The following is a 19822-nucleotide window of genomic DNA, read 5'->3' as shown; positions in this document are numbered from 1 at the left end:
AGGACACCACGTTGCAGTTTAAAACAAACAATGACTTTAAGGCAGAATCACCAGTTAACTTGAATTGTGATGTAACTGCTTTAAAGGTACCAACTGCAATCGTACAAAAATATAAGAGAAAGTAAAAGCAAGAAACGACAGCCTCGTTTGGGGGCAGTGTCCAGGGGTGAGAAAAGACACGTGCCAGCTGCTCACGCATCAAAAGCTGCAGACGGATGAGCACGTGGGGCCTTCAGCAGAATGGACAGAGAACCTCAAAACAAACTCAGCGAGCAGCTAAATCGGATTCGACAGCACCGGAAGCGGCAACTCCCACTTGGGGCGCTGCGGACACACGAGCCAAGGCTGCCCTGCAGGAAGCAACATAAAGCAAAAAAGAAAAAAGAAAGGAAGGAAAGAAAAAGAGGGCTGCGGAAAGCCGGGGCCTCGGGCGCGCGCCCCCTTCCCTCCCTCGCCCCGGCGCCCCGCTCCCGGCTGTCGCTCCCCGGCGGCCCTGTTCTCTGACCCCGCGGCTGGTCCGGCGCAGCCTGCAGGCGGCCGTCCTCAGGTACCTACCCGCCCCCGTCGCAGTCTCGGCCGCCATTAGGGGCGGGTGCTGTTCTCCGAGGGCTGGCGGGAGCCCAGATGCATGGCGGGAGGGGGCCCTCAGCCGCCCCGGTGCCCCGTTCGCCAGGGGAGGGACCGGCGGGGCCCGAACTCCTGTCCCCGCGGGCAGGACCTGAGGAGTGGGGGCGGGGCGGGGAAGCCCTGGCGTGGGGTCAGCGGCCGCACGTAGGGCACGTGCAGCCCTCTCCTTTCTGATTGGCTGGGGGAGGCCGTGGGGGCGGGTGTCTGCAGGCTCTGGGCTCTCTGGGGCGGGGTGCACGTCGGGCTCTCGCGCTGAGTGCAGACGTACTTGATTGGTTAGGTGAGGGGGCGGGAACGCCGTTGTTGCCTGGTAACCGCGCTGCGGCCCCTCCCCCTCATGTCAGGCATTTCCGGGCGGCGCCCAGCGTGGCTTCTGTTATGGGTCTAGTAAGCGAGCCTTTCTCAAGCAGCGTGTGTGTGGGCAAGAAAACGAAATCCAGAGGTCAAGCAGAAAAGCCTCAGGACCAGGAGGTGATCTGTAGGCATTGCCCTGCATGATTCTGGCTTAGGGTTGACGGGGAGAAAATGCTGTCAGCGCTTCCGAACCCAAGCATTGCCTTTCGTTTTGTTTTAAATGATAATTTTTATTGGTATGCCCCAAACACCACTATGGTCTAATGCCAGAACATTGAATCACCCCCAAACTAAATCCCATACCGTTAACAATGACTCCCCTTACCCCCAACCCTGGCTACCACTAATCTCTTTTCTTTGTGGATTTTACTCTTCTGGACATTTCATATAAATGGAGTCATACAGTCTGTCGTCTTGGCTGTCTGGTTTTATTCGCTCAACAATGTTTTCGAGGTCCATCGATGTAGCATGTACCAGTACTTGACTCCATTTTACCGCCCTAAGATATTCCATTGTGTGGATGTACACATTTTTCATATATTCATTCATTAATGGCCCTTTCAGTTCTCTGCACTTCGGGGCTCTAATGAACAATGCTGCTATGAATATTCCATGGCAAGTTTTCGTGTGCACATAAATTTTCAGTTCTCTTAGGAGTGCGATTGGTGGGCAAAGTTTTGCTTTTTAAGAAAAAAAAAAAGTTGTTCTGTGTGCTGGTAATTTGAAGTCAACCGGTGTCTAGATACAAGATTATAAATTAGCAAATTGGGTCGCTGTTGCTCACAGCTGCAGTGGAAGAACTGAGTGGCCACCTCTGCCCTCAGTGGATCTCAGTTGGCAGCAGGTTGCAACTGCTAGTTGCAATCATTATGTTTTGCTTTCACCTTTTTTATTAATTTCCAAGGATTAACTACAACCTTTTTTACCAAATCTATACACTTAGCCCTCAGCTTTCCATTCTTTAACCTCATTCTATTTTCTGGGACCCATATTCTAGTTATTAACTTCATGAGTTTATACAATCTATTTAGTTCATAATAGTGCAGTCATATAGTATTTGTACTTTTGTGTCTGGCTTGCTTCACTCAACATAATGTCCCTCAGGTTCATCCATTTTGTCCTATGCTTTACAACTTAATTTCTTCTGACAGCTGAATAATAGTCCATCCTGTGTATACACCACAATTTGTTTATCCATTCTTCGATTGATGGACACTTGGGTTGTTTCCATCTTTTGGCAGTCGTGAATAACACCGCTGTGAACGTTGGTGTGCAGATTTCTGTTTGTGTCACTGCTCTCAGTTCTTCTGGGTATATACCCAGTAGTGGTATTGCCTGGTCACGTGGCTAATCTTATTCAACTTCCTTAGGAACTGCCAAATAATCCTCCACAGTGGCTCAACCATTCTACATTCTTTGTGGGGAGTTTTTAAACTACAATTTCACTTTATTAGATATTGGTTTCTTTAGGTTATCTATTCCTTCTTGACTGAAACTTGATAATTATTTCAAAGATTTTTTCCATTTCCTAAGTTGTCAAATTTAGTGCCATAAAATGGCTCAAAAGTCCCTTATTATCTTTTTAATGCCTGTAAAATCTGTAATGATTTCATATTTTTTTATTCCTGATATTGGTAAATTGTGTCTTCTCTTTTTTTCTGCATGTATTTCCCCCCTTTTCTTACTCATCAGTCTGGCCAGAAGTTTATCAATTTTATTAAATCTCCCAAAAAGAACAGTATTTTATTTCGTCAATTTTCTCTCTTATTTTTGTCTTCTCTTTCATCAACCTCAGATTGTTCTCTATTACATCCTCTCCTCTCTTCTGCTTAATTTCTGTATATTTTTCTCTTCTAGTTTCTCAAGTGGAGCTGAGGTCATGAACTGGAGTCCTTTCTTTTCTAATATAGGTATTAGTGCAGAATCCTTCTAATTCTAATGTGTTGTGCTTTCATTTTCATTAACTTCAAAATACTTTCTCATTTTTTAACTATTTTGTGCATTTAATAATTGAAAATATAAACAATAATTTAAAAATAAGAAAACAGATTTGGTTAAAAATGTACATTTCTCAAATGTACAGGATACATATAAATTTTTTTTTAATCGTACAATGTTATACAATATATTTGATTCATAGTAGTGCAATCATACATATTTGTCCTTTTGTGTCTGGCTTGCCTCATTCAACATAATGTTCTCCAGGTTTCATTTTCCTTTTAGTTTCTTCTTTATGCCATGGCTTATTCAGAAATGTGTTGTTTTGTCTCCAAATATTTGGTGATTTTTCAAGGGTCCTTCTGTTACTGGTTTCTAATTTAATTCCATTTGCTGCTTTTTAAATGTTTCTTAACATTGGTTCTGAGCAGTTTGATTATGAAGTGCATTGTATAGTGTTCTTCATGTTTTCTGTGCTTGGAGTTTGTGGCAGTTTGAAATTACTTGATGAATCCCAAAAAGAGAAATATTAGTTTGTAAGCTAATCTGTTCCTCTGGGTGTGATACCGTTTGATTGAATTAAATTCAGTTGAGGGGCCTTTGATTAAATTACCTTTTAAGTTTACTGTGGGGCTTTTTATTGGACTAGGTCAGTGAGATATGACTCAGATTATCTGAGTACCCACCCCCCTGCTGGGTCTGATATAAACAGAGGAGGAAAAAAGGGACTGCATGTTTGATCCTGCTGTGTAAGAGGATGGCTTAAGCATGAAGCCCCAAGAATCTGGGCCCATGGAGCTGCTCTGCAGCAAACCAGCCCTGTTATATGCCTGATAGCTTACAGCTGAACTTGGGAAGAGAGAACAGCCAAGGCTGATATAGGAAGCCCCAGGTAACAAGCCCTATGCCAGTTTTCCCCTGAAATCCAGAAGAAAGTGGAGCAGCTGAGCCTGGGAGAGGAAGCCTGGGGAGGGGGTGAGGACCAGGCAAAGATTGCCCACTGTCTTAATTCAACACATGGAGCTGACTTTGATGAGAAAGCACCTCTTATGATGCAAGTTGGGCTTTTTTCAGCCTTAGAACTGCAAGCTTTTACTCCAAATAAATATCCTTTATAAAGGCCAACACATTTGGGAAGTGGATGTAGCTCAACTGATAGAGCATCCGTCTACCATATGGAGGGTCCAGGGTTAGATCCCCAGAACTTCCTGACCTGTGTAGTAGGCTGGCCCACGCGCAGTGCTGCCGTGTGCAAGGAGTGCCGTGCCACGCAGGGGCGCCCCTGCATAGGGGTGCCCCATGCGCAAGGAGCACACCCCACAAGAAGAGCCGCCCCACATGAACAAAGTGCAACCCGCCCAGGAGTGGCGCTGTACACACAGAGAGCTGATGCAGCAAGATGATGCACAAAAAAGAGACACAGTTTCCCAATGCCACCGGATAATGCAAAGTGGACGCAGAAGAACACACAGCAAATGGACACAGAGAGCAGACAACAGGGAGGAAGGGGAGAGAAATAAAATCTTAAAAAAAAAAGCCAACACATTTGTGGTACTTTGCATCAGCACCCCTTAGGCAAATTAAAACAGACTTCATTGAGCTTCTTGGATCTATGAATTTATACTTCTCATTAAGTCTGGAAAACTTTCCCTCCACTTTTGTGGGGACTTCAGTTACTTATATATTAGGCTGCTTGAAGTTGTCCCATAGTTCACTAATGCTCGTTTTACTTTAAAAAATTTTTTCTCTGTATATTTCATTTGGGATAGTTTCTATTGCTGTGCCTTCAAGATCACTGATCTTTTCTTCTGCAATGTCTAATCTGTCATTAATCCCATCCAGTGTATTTTTTTCATCTCAGAAATTGTGGTTTCCATTTCCAGAACTTCAATGTGAGTTTTTATATTTTCTGTCTCTACTTAAGTGCCTCAACCTATGGAGTATAGTAATCATAATTGGTTTAATGTCCTTTTCAATTATTTAAAATCTGTGTGAATTCTGGGTTGGTTTCAATTATTCTTCTCATTATGGGTCATGTTTTCCTGCTTCTTGGTATGCCTTAGCATGCCTGGTAATCTTTGATTGGATGACAGACATTGCAAATTTTACCTTTCTGGATGCTAGATATTTTGTATTACTTGAGCTTTGTTCTGAGATACAGTTAAATTACTTAAATTAGTGGTTTTGCTTTTATGATTTGTTAGGTGGGTCTAGAACAGTGCTAAGTTAGCAGGGCTAATTTTCCCTCATTAATGAGGCAAGACTTTGTTTAGCAGTCTACCCAATGCTTCATGATTTAGGAATATTTCCAGCCTGGCAAGTGGACATAGGCACCATTCTCCACCCGGTGTGAGCACCAAGCACTATTCCCTCTAATGCTTCCAGATGGTTCTTTCCCTCACACACATGTGCTTATGCGTACTATGCTGAATATCCCATGGGTTCCCCTGCAGATCTCTGAGGTTTGCTCTGTGGACAGTTCTCACCTCTCTGGTTCTCTGCCCTGTGAACTCTAGCTGCCTTGGTCTCTCTGACGTCTCTACTCCTTCTTGTCAATGAAGGAAGTTTGCCAGGCTCTGTCCAAGTTCCCCTTCCATGTGCCATGACCTGAAAACTATCTCAAATCTGTAAGCAGGAGCAAACAGGGCTCACCTTTGGTTTAAACTGAAGACGGACACAAAAGGACAAGTATTGTATGTTTTAACTGATATGAAATAATTAGCATAAGCAAACCTGTATGAGTAAAAATCTAGAACATAGGTTACCAGGGGTTGGGTTGGGGGTAGGGAATGAGGACTTAATGTTTAAATTATACAGAATTTCTATTTGAGTTGATCGTAAGTTTTGGTAATGGATGGTAATGGTGGTATAACATTGTGAGTGTAATTAACAGCACTGAATTATATATATGAATGTAGTTAAAAGGGGAAATTTTAGGTCATATATGTTACTAGAATAAAAATTAAAAGAAAAAACAGAAGTGTACAACACAGTGAACCCTAAACAATGGACTATAGTACAATTATAAAAATGTTCTTTCACGAATTATAACAAATTTATCACACTAATGCAAGGTGTTAATAATTGGATGGTATATAGAAACTGTTTTTTTTTTTTTTTAAATAAAAGAGATAATTTATTAGAGAACTATAATGTTTCCTGCAGGGCATCAAATAGCTGTAATGAGTCAACAGTTAGAAACACAGCTTTCTGAAGGATAGATCATGATGCAATCTATCTATATGGAAACTGTATTTTATATATTTTATGCATGATATTTCTGTAAATGTGTAACTTCTCTAACAACAAAAAAAGTATTAATAAAACAATAAAAGCTTTTAAGTGGTATTTAAAGCCGAGACTGGCTGAGATCATGTAAGGAGTGAGAGCAGACAGCAGAGGTTTAAGACAGAACCCTAAAGCACTGCACTGTGTAAGGAAGGATTGGGGGGAAAGGTACTGGGAACACAGGAGCCAAAAAAAAAGGCAGAACAGGAGCCAGATGTGGTGTCTTAGAAGCCCAGAAGTATTTCTGAGAAGGGACAGTTGATTGGTTAAGTAATTCATGGACTGAAAAATGACCAGTGGATTTAGCAATGTGGAGGTAACTTGTGACCTTGGAAAGGATAATTTTAGTAAAGTGGTTGGGGAAAGACTGGAATGGAAGGGGTTCAAGACAGAATGAAGGGGACACGGATTTGGCTCAATGGATAGAGCGTCTGCCTCCCACATGGGAAGTACAGGGTTCAAACTCAGGGTCTCCTGACCCATGTGATTAGCTGCCCCCATGCACTGCTGAAGCGCGTAGAGTGCCATGCCATGCAGGGGTATCCCCCACATCAGGGAGCCCCACGTGCAAGGAGTGCACCCTGTAAGGAGAGCCGCCCAGTGGGAAAAAAAGTGCAGCCTGCCCAGGAGTGGCGCCACACACAAGGAGAGCTGACGCAGCAAGATGATGCAACAAAAAGAGACACAGATTCCCGGTGCCACCTACAAGAATACAAGCAGACACAGATGAACACACAGCAAATGGACACAGAGAGCAGACAACTAGGGGAGTGGGGCAGGGAAGGGGAGAGAAATAGATAAAAAATAAACCTTAAAAAAAAAAAATGGTGGCAGAGAAATTAGAAATGCACCTTTCTTGTGTCAGTTGTTCTTTCAAACTAGTCAGAATATGTTCTACTTTGACATTTTAAACAAAAGGATCAAAACAATTCATATAAAATATTTTCAAGCAAGTTATAATATTGTTTACAGATATAAGAAGACAAATAAGAGAATTTTATTGGCAAAATACTCAACTGTTTGAGGCAAGATAATAACATGATGGAAATATTTCCAAATATCCCTTTTTAAAATGTCAAAAGAAGTGCTTTCTCAGGACAGAACTAACAAGAATGAACTAGTTTGCTTTAAATACATATACTTTGTCTTTTATGTCCTTCCACATGAAATCAGTTTATTCTACTAAGTGTTCAGCATCAATATAAAAATGTTACTTACCACTTTGCTGTTACCATGAAAAGGACAAGGTTTTATTAGCAGCATCTTTATGAATTGGTGTCAGTGGCAGATATTTTAATGGGCTGTATTTTTACAAATTATGGGTACATTCCAGAGACTACTGATACTTTTTTTTTAAGATTTGTTTTTATTTACCCACCCCATGTGGCTTGCTAGCTGTCTGCTCTCTGTCACCTTGCTGTGCGTTCTTCTGTGTCTGCCTGTCTCCCTTTGTTGCATCATCTTGTTGCTACAGCACTCCATGGGCGCAGGCCAACTTGCTTTCACAAGGAGGCTCTGGGACGCGAAGCCAGAGCCTCCCATATGGTAGACGGGAGCCCAATCGATTGAGGCACAGCCGCTTCCCTCTGGTACTTTTTTGCTACCCTCTCGAGACAAATTAAATTAGTGTGGTATGTTGCCAAGGACCATACGGGATCGTCGGGGTAGCCCATCTGAGTTGGCTTTACCCTCAGACACATCTCCTCTGGGCACAGCTGCCTAAACTGAACTGGCAAGTGCATCTCTGGACTGGGAGAACAGAAGGCATTGAGAGTAAGAAGGCACTTAAAGGGGCTGCCCTGAAGAGCTGCTGTGGTAGACCTTCTGAGAACACTGAACAGGAACTTGGTTCCCTATCACTATTTTCCCCTAAGTTCCATTCTGAATTACAGGGCTTTCTGAATATATAACCAGAACTTTTTATTCTGGACTCAAGGCCATATTTGAACCCTTATTTTCAGAAATGTGGGTTTGGCGGCTCCATCTTTATAGACACTTGTAAGCATTACAAAATCACCAAATTTGAGGAAACACCAACTGTGTTCTGAGAGAATAAAGTAATATGAGCAACCGTGCCTACTTCCATAGGAAACCCTGCATAAAAAGTCATTGATTCTGAGGACTCTGTCTGCACCAACCGGTGCAGTTAATACCTTATTTTCATAAACAGCAAACTCATGGCAACATTAAAAATTGATTCACGTGCCTACAGTTTAAGCCCACCAGGCAGGTACTATGTCTAATGTGTGTACCACCTATCACATTGTTAGAGCTCAATAAACATTTAACAAGGAAAAAAAGTGTTTTCTCAGCTCTTTGCTAATGCCATCTTTACTTTGAAAGGACAGATTTTTTTAAAGATTTATTTTTCCCCATCCACTCATTGTTTGCACTTGCTGTATTTGTCTTTTTTCTTCCTTAGGAGGCACTGGGAACCCAACACAGGACCTCTGATGTGGGAGGGCTCCACCTCTGCCCCCTGCTTTATTATGTCTCTCATTATGTTTTCTTCGTGTCTCTTGTTGGGCCAGCACATTGCCACATTTGGAGGCACTGGGAACTGAACCAGGGACCACCCATGTGGTGGGTGGAAGGACAGTCACTTGAGCCACATTGTCTTCCCACAGATCATTATTTTGTTGCATTTTTTTTTTTGACAGTGTCTGCTAGGAAGCATATTTATGACAGCCATTTCTAGAAAAATGTCAGCAAATTTGGAACACATACCTTTTTGCAGAAGAAAATGTGTATTATAACACACATTAACTCTGGGACAGCAATTAAGTCTGAAATTGGTGCCTTAGACTTTATTTCTCAAAAATATGAAATACAGCAAGGAGTGTTAAAATCTGGGCAGTGGGTAAATTATTTCTATTATATTAATTTTCTCTTAGGCATATTTAAAGTCTTTTTTTTTTTAAGATTTATTTTTTATTTATTTTTCTCCCCTCTCCCCCCAGTTGTCTGCTCTCTGTGGCCATGAGCTGTGTGTTCTTCTGTGCCCACTTGTATTCCTGTCAGTGGCACCCGGAATCTATGTCTCTTTTTGTTGCATCATCTTGCTGAGCAAGATGTGTACAGCGCCACTCCTGGACAGGCTGCACTTTTTTTAAGGAAGGGGCTCCCCTACCCAAGGGACACCCCTGCGTGGCAAGGCACTCCTTGCGGGCATCAGCACTGCACGTGGGCTAGCTCACCACACAGATCAGGAGGCCCTGGGTTTGAACTTTGGACCTCCAATGTGATAGGCAGACGCTCTATCCTGTTGGGCCAAATCCGCTTTCCAAAAGACATTTTTAATTTAGCCAAATTAAATGACACTGTTACATATAATGCCCACATCATCTGATGACCTGCTATGATTAGCTGGCGATGTCACTTACCCCATCAAAGGGTCAGGACACGATGTTGCAGTTTAAAACAATGACTTTAAGGCAGAATCACCAGTTAATGTGATGTAACTGCTTTAAAGATACCAACTGCAGTCATACAAAAATATAAGAGAAAGTAAAAGCAAGAAACGACAGCCTCGTTTGGGGGCAGTGTCCAGGGGTGAGAAAAGACACGTGCCAGCTGCTCACGCATCAAAAGCTGCAGACGGATGAGCACGTCGGGCCTTCTGCAGAATGCACCGAAAGCCTCAAAACAAACTCAGCGAGCAGCTAAATCGGATTTGACAGCACCGGAAGAGGCAACTCCCACTTGGGGCGCTGCGGACACACGAGCCAAGGCTGCCCTGCAGGAAGCAACATAAAGCAAAAAAGAAAAAAGAAAGGAAGGAAGGAAAGAAAAAGGAGGGCTAGCGGAGAGCCGGGGCCTCGGGCGCGCGCCCCCTTCCCTCCCTCGCCCCGGCGCCCGGCTCCCGGCTGTCGCTCCCCGGCGGCCCTGTTCTCGGACCCCGCGGCTTGCGGGCGGCCGTCCTCAGGTACCTACCCGCCCCCGTCGCAGTCTCGGCCGCCATTAGGGGCGGGTGCTGTTCTCCGAGGGCCGGCGGGAGCCCAGATGCATGGCGGGAGGGGGCCCTCAGCCGCCCCGGTGCCCCGTTCGCCAGGGGAGGGACCGGCGGGGCCCGAACTCCTGTCCCCGCGGGCAGGACCTGAGGAGTGGGGGCGGGGCGGGGAAGCCCTGGCGTGGGGTCAGCGGCCGCACGTAGGGCACGTGCAGCCCTCTCCTTTCTGATTGGCTGGGGGAGGCCGTGGGGGCGGGTGTCTGCAGGCTCTGGGCTCTCTGGGGCGGGGTGCACGTCGGGCTCTCGCGCTGAGTGCGGACGTACTTGATTGGTTAGGTGAGGGGGCGGGAACGCCGTTGTTGCCTGGTAACCGCGCTGCGGCCTCTCCCCTTCGCGTCAGGCATTTCCGGGGGTGCCCAGCGTGTCTTCTGTTGTGGGTCTGTTCAGCGCCCCGCTCAAGTGGCGTTTTTGTTGGCGGAAAACGAATCTAGAGGTTCAGAAGAAAAGCCTCAGACCCAGGAGGTGGTCTGTAACCATTGCCCTGCACGATTCTGGCTTAGGGTTGACGGGGAGAAAAGGCTGTCGGCGCTTTCGAACCCAAGCATTGCTTTTCGTTTTGTTTTAAATGATATTTTTATTGGTATGCCCCAAACACCGCTATGGTCTAATTCCAGAACATTGAATCATCCCCAAACTCAATCCCATATCGTTAGCAATGACTCCCCTTACCCCCAACCCTGGCCACCACTAATCTCTTTTCTTTGTGGATTTAGCTATTCTGGATATTTCATATAAATGAAGTCATACAGTCTGGCGTCTTGGCTGTCTGGTTTTATTCGCTCAACAATGTTTTCGAGGTCCATTGATGTAGCGTGTACCAGTACTTGACTCCATTTTACCGCCCTGAGATATTCCATTGTATGAATGTACACTTTTTATCTGTTCATTCATTGATGGCCCTTTATATTCTCTGCACTTCGGGGCTCTAATGAACAATGCTGCTATATTGAACATTCCATTGCAAGTTTTGGTGTGCACATAACTATTCAATTCTCTTAGATATCTAGGAGTGTGATTTGTGGGCAAAGCTTTGCTTTTTTTTTTTTTTAAGGTTTATTTATTTCTCACCCTCATCCTTGTTCCCCGCGTTATCTGAGCTGTGTCCATTCATGGTGTTCTTCTGTGTCTGCTTGTATTCTCATTAGGTGGCTCCAGGAACCCATCCTGGGACCTTCTGGAGTGGAAAAGAGGTGATTACTCTCTTGTTGCCATCTCAACTCCCTCTTCTGCTATGTCTTCTTATTTTCTATCTTCTGTGTCTCTTGTGTCATCTTGCTGCACCAGCTATCCGTATCGGTGGCACTCCTGCAGGGGGCAGCTTTCCTGCGCAGGGAAGCATTCCCACACGGGGAGGGGGGGACACGACACTCCTGCACTGCACAGGGCAACATTCCAGCATGAGCTGGCACTCCGTTGGGCCAGCTCACTGCGTGGGCCAGCTTACCCTTACCAGGAGGCCCTGGGCATCAAACCCTGGGCTTCCTTTATGGTAGATGGGATCCCAGTTGGTTGAGCCACATCCGTTTCCCAAACTTTGCTTTTTAAGAAAAAATATTAAGTTGTAGTTTCATGCTGGTAATTTGAAGTCGGCAGATGTCTAGAGATAAGATTATAAATTGGCAAGTTGGGTTGCTCTTGCTCACAGCTGCATTGGAAGAACTGAGTGTCCACTCAGATCATCAGTGGACCTCACTTAGCACCAGGTTGCAGTGGGTGTTAATCTGCAGTGGATTTGGGGTAGGTCTTTGTTCTTCCTGCCTTTTGGTTGATAAAACCCCGAGGTCTACACCCAGAGCTCTGGATCTTTCCTCACATGCTCTTCCCACACATGCCCTCCCCTCATTCTCAGGCTGTGGTACTTGAAAGTAATGCCCACCCTTCTCTTTTCCCTCCCAGTTGTTCATGCTGCATTCCCATGTGCCCTGAACCACGTCAAGGATGTCAGGCTTACACTCTACCTTCCTCATCAGTATTTCTGCTTTGTATGTGCAGGTCTGTCTCACTTGAGAGTGTAGGAACTGGATCTTATTCACCCTTGTTTCCCCCCTTCCCTTTTGCCAGCAGTTTAAGCTTTCATATAGCCGGTGCTCAATTAATTTTTGTGGATTTGAATAGGTACACTGAGGTTTGTAGTTTTCATTTACTATAGGCATGGGACGAGCTCTGGAGAAGGTGGCACCTCAGGAACTCTTTTTTTTTTTACTTTATTTCTACATTTAATAATTGAAAATATAAACAAAAGCTAAAAAGAAAACATAGTTGAATAAAAACATACATTTTTCCTTTAAATGTGCTAGATACATATAAATATTTTTTTGAATCATACAATATGTTACACAATACATTTGATTCATAGTAACACAATCATACAGTATTTGACCTTTTGTATCTGGTTTGCTTTGCTCAACATAATGCCTTCCAGGTTCATCCATGTTGTCATATGTTTTATGACTTGGTTTCTTCGTATAGCTGCATAATATTCTTTCATTTGAATAACCACAGTTTCATTTATCCATTCATCTGTTGATGGACACTTGGGTTGTTTCCAACTTTTGGCAATTGTGAATAATGTCACTATGAACATTGGTGTGCAGATGTCTATTTGTGTCACTGCTCTCAGTTCTGGGTATATACCCAGTAGTGATATTACAGGGTCATGTGGCAAGTCTATATATAACTTGTGGTTTTTTTAATACTGTATTTGTAGCAGTTTGATATAGTGATGAATTCCAAAAATAGATATTGGATTATGTTTGTGTCTGATCTGTACCTGGGCATGATTGAGTTATGATTAGGGTGTTGAGTCCCCACCTACAAGGCACAGATAAAAGGCATGGCAAAGAATAGAGTTGAGAGTTTCTCATGTTGGAGTTTTGATGTTGGAGTTTGATGCTGAAGCCTTAAGCTGGAGCCCCAGGAATTAAGCTCACAGAGGAAAGAGAAGCCAGCCCTAGGAAGAAAGGAACCCTGAACCCAGAGAAATACAAGCCCCAGGAACATTGGAACCCAGGAAGCCTGAACCCTCACAGACTTCAGTAGCCATCTTGCTCCAAATAGACCTTGCTGAGGGAAGTAACTTATGCTTTATGGCCTGGTATCTGTAAGCTCCTACCCCAAATAAATACCCTTTATAAAAACCAACCAATTTCTGGTATTTTGTATCAGTGCCCCTTTGGCTGACTAATACAGTATTCTTTTTTTTTTTTTCCCCCCTTCCCCTCTTCCCACCCTACTGATTTTGCTGTCTGTGTTGTCTTCTCTTCTCATTTTCTCTCCTCTAGGATTCACCGGGGTTTGATCCTGGGAACCTCTGATGTGAAAAGAGGTTCCCTGTCAATTGTGCCACCTTGGTTTCTGGTTTCTGTTGCACTTCACATTGACTCTCCCTTTGTCCCTCCTTTGATGCATCATCATTTTGCTGCGTGACTCACTTTTGCAGGCATTGGCTCACCACACGGGCACTCACATGGGCTCTGGCTTGTTGTGCAGGCACACTTTCTCTTTTTCTTTTTCACTAGGAGACCTCAGGGATAGAACCTGGGTCCTCCCATATGATAGACGGAAGCTCTGTCACTTCCGCCACATCTGTTTCCCTATATACAACTTCTTTAGGAACTGCCAAACAGTCCTTTACCATGGCTATACCATTCTGCATTCCCACCAACAGTGAATAAGTGTTCTGTATGTCTCTTTTTTTTTTAATAGTGCCTATGGATGGCTCATGTGTTTTTATATATTCTGGCAGTTTGTATCTTTTGATTGGGAAGTTTAATCCATTCACATTCAAAAGATATTACTGTAAATGCACTATCTACTTCCTCCATTTTATTCTTTGGTTTCATATGTCATATCTTATTTTCATCTGTCTTTTTACTCTTTGGTTATCCTTTCTGTATTCTTTCTTTTATACTCTCCTCAAAGCCTGTCTCTCCTTTTTTTTTTTTTTTTTTATGTTCTAAGGCTTCAATATTTCCTATGAAGGTGGATTCCTTTTTGCAAACCCTCTTACCATTGTCTTCTCGCCTCCATGGTTTCTGAAGAAAAATCTTCACTAAGTCTTATTGGACATCCCTTGTACATGATGGTTTGCTTCTCCCTTGCTGCTCTGAGAATTTTCTCTTAATCTTTGACATTTGACATTCTGAGTAGTATGTATCTTGGAGTAGTCTGACTAGGGTATGGTGTGCTTCTTGGACATTTAAGTTCATTTCTTTTGTGAGAGTTGGGAAATTTTCAGGTATTATTTCCTCAAATACTCTTTCTGCCCCTTTTCCCTTCTCTTCTCCTCTGGAACTCCCATGACACATATGCTGTTACATTTTGTGTTGTCATTCAACTCTCTGAGCCCTTGCTCAATTTTTTCCAGTCTTTTCTGTCTTAAAGTTTAGTTGTTCTGTCTTCGGTATCACTTATTCTTTCTTCTATTATTTCAAGTTTGCTTTTGTATGCCTCAGATGTGTTTTTGATCTCACCTATTGTGTCTTTTTTTTAAAGATTTATTTATTTATTTCAACTTCCTCTGAGACAGTTCTCCAGCCTTCTCTGGCAGCCACCTCCCTTTTTCCTGGTTGGAAATAGTTCCACTACCCTCTGAGTCCTCAACAAGCAGTCCCTGTTAGTAGAGGAGGAGATTGGGAGGGCGGAGGGGGTGTATATCTTTAGCTGCTTGCTGGCTCCTAGGCAAACAATGGTGTAGCCCTACCAGCCTGGAAGGGCTCCTGGGACACTTCAGTCCAAATTTGTGGGTCAGAAGCTGAGTTAGCCTTAGGCTGTGTCCCTCTCTCTCCCTTTTCCTGGGATGGTGGATCCCTGGAGCCCCCCTTGTCTGTAGTCACAGTCCCAGAGGCCCGAGATTTCTAAAATGTCTTTAGTGTGGAGGATGGTGCCGGCAGCAGCTGCTGGTTTCAACTCACAGTTCTGTTGTTGCGATTTCCCTCCTCTGTCCCTCTCACCTCTGAGCAATGTTCAGCCTTTGCCTGGTGTCCTAAACCTAGAAGATCTTTTTCTAGGCTGTTTCAGCCTGTCCTCTAGCTATTTTTCTGGAGGAGAAGAGAGTCCTATGTCTTTCTAGTCTGCCATCTTCCCAGAATTCTCTCAGGAAGTTATTAATTAAAATTAAGGCATCACAGTCCCTAAGGAAGTTGACTATGGACTTGCCATGTGACCCAGCAATACCACTATGAGGTATATACCCAGAAGAACTGAGAGCAGTGACACAGATATTGGCACACTGATGTTTATCATGGCATTATTCACAATTGCCAAAAGTTGGAAACAACCCAGGTGTCCATCAACTGAGGATGAATGGATAAACAAATTGTAGTATAACACACAACGGAATGTTACACAACTGTAAGAAGAAATAAAATTCTGAAGCATATAATAACATGGATTAACCTGGAGGACATTATGTTGAGTGAAGCAAGCCAGACACAAAAGGGTAGCTACTATATGATTACGCTATTATGAACTAAATATATTGTGTAAACTCTGGAGTTAATTAAAATGTATTAGGTTGGTGCAAAAGGAATTGCAGTTTCGGACAGTGAATTTTAAATCTTTATACTAGGCTCAAACATTTTTGTAAATCAAAATAATAACTTTTACAATCAACACATTTTTGCCAATGAGAAATTTGTTTATTCCTGTACCATAAAAATCCATGCTTTGGGATTCAACGAATACTTGGAAAGCATTTTCTACATCCTGCTGGTTGTGGAAGCATTCTCCCTGCAAAAAGTTGTTGACATGCTTGAAGAAGTGATGGTTGGTTGGCAAGAGGTCAGGTGAATATGGCAGATGAAGCAAAACTTCGTAGCCCAATCTGTTCAAGTTTTGAAGTGTTGGTTGTGGGATGTGAGTCGGGCGTTGTTGTCGAGAATAATTTATGCACAGTTCTGTTGACCAATACTAGCTGCAGGCATTGCAGTTTTCAGTGCATCGCATCGATTTGCTGAGCATACTTCTCAGATGTAATGGTTTCACTGGGACTCAGAAAGCTCTAGTGGATCAGACCGGCAGCAGGCCACCAAACAGTGACCATGACCTTTTTTTGGTACAAGTTTGGCTTTGGGAAGTGCTTTGGAGCTTTGTCTCAGTCCAACCACTAAGCTAGTTGTCGCTGGTTATTGTATAAAAAGCACTTTTCGTCGCGTGCACTATCCGATCGAGAAATGGTTCGTTGTTGCATAGAATAAGAGAAGATGATACTTCAAAACGATGAATTTTTGATTTTCAGTCAGCTCATGAGGCACCCACTTATCAGACTTTTTTGCCTTTCCAATTTGCTTCAAATGCCAAACGACCATAAAATGGTCGATGTTGAGTTCTTTGACAACTTCTCGTGTAGTTTTCTGGTCACCAGAAATAAAATGAGGATAGAGAATGGAAAGCTGGGGGTGAATCTGTGCAAAACTGGTAAAAAGGCTGTTCGTAAATCTTTGGAAATGAATAGAAATGGTGAAAGCACATCATAGTGTTTGTAACTGGCAGTGCTAATATATGGGTATGACAGTGGTTGAAAGGGAAAGTCTAACAACATGTATGTTACTAGAAGGAAAGCTAAAAAATGTAACGGGCTATATAACAGTGAAACTTCATGTGGAATACGAATATGGGTAATACTGCATATATAAGACAATTTTTGCAAAACATAAATACAAATAAACTAGAGAGACAAACAGAATAGCAGCTATGTATGGCACAGCAAGCATAAAGATTAAGAGGTGATGAGTTTTTGTTTTTTGTTCATTATTATTATTGGAATAATAAAAATAGTCTAATAATAATTGAAGTGATGAATGCCCAACTTTGTGATTATACCAGATACCACTGATTATACACTTTGGATGGATATATGCTTTATTAGCATGTATCAATAAAGTTAACTTGTTTAAAAAAGTAAATAGAAAATGAAAGACTAAGTGTCACTTAAGGTTTAGTGTATAGTGTTTTGGAAATAAAATTTGACAGTTTAGAAAGAAAAAATTAAGACCTCAGAGACCTGAAAAATTAACCTTTACAAAGGAAAACATAGAAACAGTTTTAAAAATAAACCAGAACTCCTTTTCAAGATTTCGGAGATGTAGTAAATACAGTGAATGACATTCCAAACATTGAAAAGTTTTAAGTGATCGACATGAATTCTAGATCAAGAATGGGCACACTATTTCTGTAAAGGATCAGACAGTAAATATTTCTGGCTTTGGGAGCATGTGGTCTCCATCATAGTTATGCACCTCTGCCTTTATAGTAGGAAAGCAACCATAGACAGTATGTAAACAAACAAGCATGGCTGTATTCTAATAAATCTTTATTTATAAAAATAGATATTGGGCTGGATTTGCCCCACAGGCTACAGATTGTAGACCCCTGTTCTAGTTGTTTGCTTTCCATTAAGTAAAATATTTAAAAGGAGAGAAACTCCTCAAGGATTGCTGGGAAGACTAGATGAGATTCTAGAGTTTTTCTAGTTTGCTATCTCCAGTTTGTTGATTTTTTAAAATTTAATTAATTTATTCCTCCCTACTTCCTCATTAGTTGCATTTGCTGTGTCTGTTTTATGCTGGTCTTTTCAGGAGGTACTGGGAACTGAAGCCAGGACCTCCGATGTGGGAGGGAGGCGCCTAACCGCTTGAGCCACCTCCACTTCCTGCTTTGTTGTGTCTCTCATTATGTTTTCCTTGTGTCTCTTGTTATGTCATCTTGTTGCGTCAGCTCACTGCGCCTGCTCGTTGCTTCAGCTCACTGTCTTGCTTATCTTTTTTAGGGTGCACTGGGAACCAAACCTGGGACCTCCCATGTGGTAGTGGAAGCTCAATCGCTTACCACATCTGCTTCCCGTCTCCAGTTTTAAAAGAGCAAAACCTTAAATGCTGTATAAAATCTTTACTCCAAATGAACTTTGCTGATGCTTTTAGATTTGAATAGAAAAGGAAGTAATCAACATATATCAACATATAAGCTTTGGAGGATTTTTACTGTGTGGTACAAGTTCTCATCAGCACTCTTAGCTTTATTTAGAATGCAGTGGTTTTTCTTAGGTGTATGTTCCTGCAGCGGGAAACACCATGATAGCTTATAATCATGTTTCATTATTTTTGATGATCTGTTAATGAATGGTGTGTTCCAAACCATAAAATAAAAAGACAGTTTCCTGCCTGCATTGGAAGTGACTTAACTGATGCAAAGCACAATAATTATGAAACCCTTTTTTAAAATTATTATTGGAGGCACACTTGATGCCAACTGATAGAACTTTTATGAGTTCTACCTAGCTCTTTTCTGCTTATTATTTTATTCTCTGTTGAAAACTGGAGATTTTGACATCTGGCCCTCTTAATGATTACTGTGGTACACACTGAACATAAAATTATGTCTTTGCTACAGGCTCTAGCAGATGTCGATCAAGCAGTTTACTTTGGTGTTTTAGAAGAAGACTTTGTTGAAACTTTCCCTGTCTAAAGAATTGTGTGACACAGAAAATATACTGGAGTTGTATATATCTACATGTAACTGATGAACTTGTAACCATGGTTGATCTGCAAAAACAAAGAGAGAGGTCTGACCCTGATCAAAATGGCAGTGAGGGAAGCAGATGTGGCTCAGTCAGTTGAGCTCCCACCTCCCACGTGGGAGCTCCCGAGCTTGGTTCTTGGTGCCTCCTAGAAAAGATAAACAACAAGCAGGCTTTGACAACGAGCAAAAAAGAACTGAGCAGACAGTGTGCAAAAACAAACAAGCAGGAGTGGGCGTTGCTCAAACAATTGAGTGCCAGCCTTCCACATGGAAGGTCCCCGGTTCAGTTCTGATGCCTCCTAAAGAAAAAATGGACAGACAACAAGCTGACAACAAGCAAAGAAAAAAAAAGAGCAGACAACAAGCAAAAACAACAAACAAACAGACAAAGGAGCCATACAAGGGGGAGGGGGATGGCAGAATGAGACCTTTCTGGACTGCCGTTCCCCCAAAATAGTTATTCTTTTTGCTAACAAATCAATTTTATTGATAGATATTAATAAAGCATACAGTTCATCCAAAGTGTGCAATCAGTGGTATTTGTTATAATCACATAGTTGTGCATTCATCACATCAGTCATTATTAGAGCATTTTCATTATTTCAATAATAGTAATAATAAACAAAACCGACAAACAACAAAATTCTTTACCTCTCAATCTCTCTATGCTTCCCCAGATGTACATAGCTGCTATTTCTGGCTATTCTTGCACAGTTATTTATTAATTTATTAAACAGTTTTATTGAGATATACTCACATACCCTACAATCTATCTAAAGTGAATAATCAACGGCTTTTAGTACAATCGCAATTTGTGCATTCATCATCACAAAAAATTCTAGAATAATTTCACTGCTCCAAAAAGGAAAACTCCACACCCATTATCATGCCTTCCGTAGCCGTACGTGACCACTAATCAAATTTCATCTTTAGAAATTGATTTATATTTACATTTTATATAAACGAAATCATACAATATGTTACACAATATATTTAGCTCATATTAACGCAGTATTTGTCCTTTTGTGTCTGGCTTGCTTCACTCAACATAATGTCCTCAAGGTTTATCCATGTTGTCATATGATCTAC

At 42.3% G+C, this 19822-nt stretch overlaps 1 protein-coding gene across 3 annotated transcripts in view; it reads left to right on the top strand.

Moving 5' to 3' along the window:
- Nucleotides 1-19822, top strand: part of LOC101421274 (general transcription factor II-I repeat domain-containing protein 2B) — a 105024-nt gene continuing 85202 nt past the window's right edge. The window contains exon 1 of one of the 3 annotated variants that reach the window (XM_058285959.1): nucleotides 1-547. The gene's annotated coding sequence lies outside the window, so the exon portion shown is untranslated. Of the gene's footprint in view, nucleotides 548-9775; nucleotides 10133-19822 lie in introns of those variants that run through there. The other 2 variants (XM_058285960.2, XM_058285958.2) reach the window with 2 other exon arrangements.

This window comes from Dasypus novemcinctus, chromosome 23 (assembly GCF_030445035.2).
Source record: "Dasypus novemcinctus isolate mDasNov1 chromosome 23, mDasNov1.1.hap2, whole genome shotgun sequence".
Classification (NCBI taxonomy): Eukaryota; Metazoa; Chordata; class Mammalia; order Cingulata; family Dasypodidae; genus Dasypus; species Dasypus novemcinctus.
The sequence above is the reverse complement of the archived record's forward strand: the minus strand, read 5'-3'. Positions and strand labels throughout refer to the sequence as shown.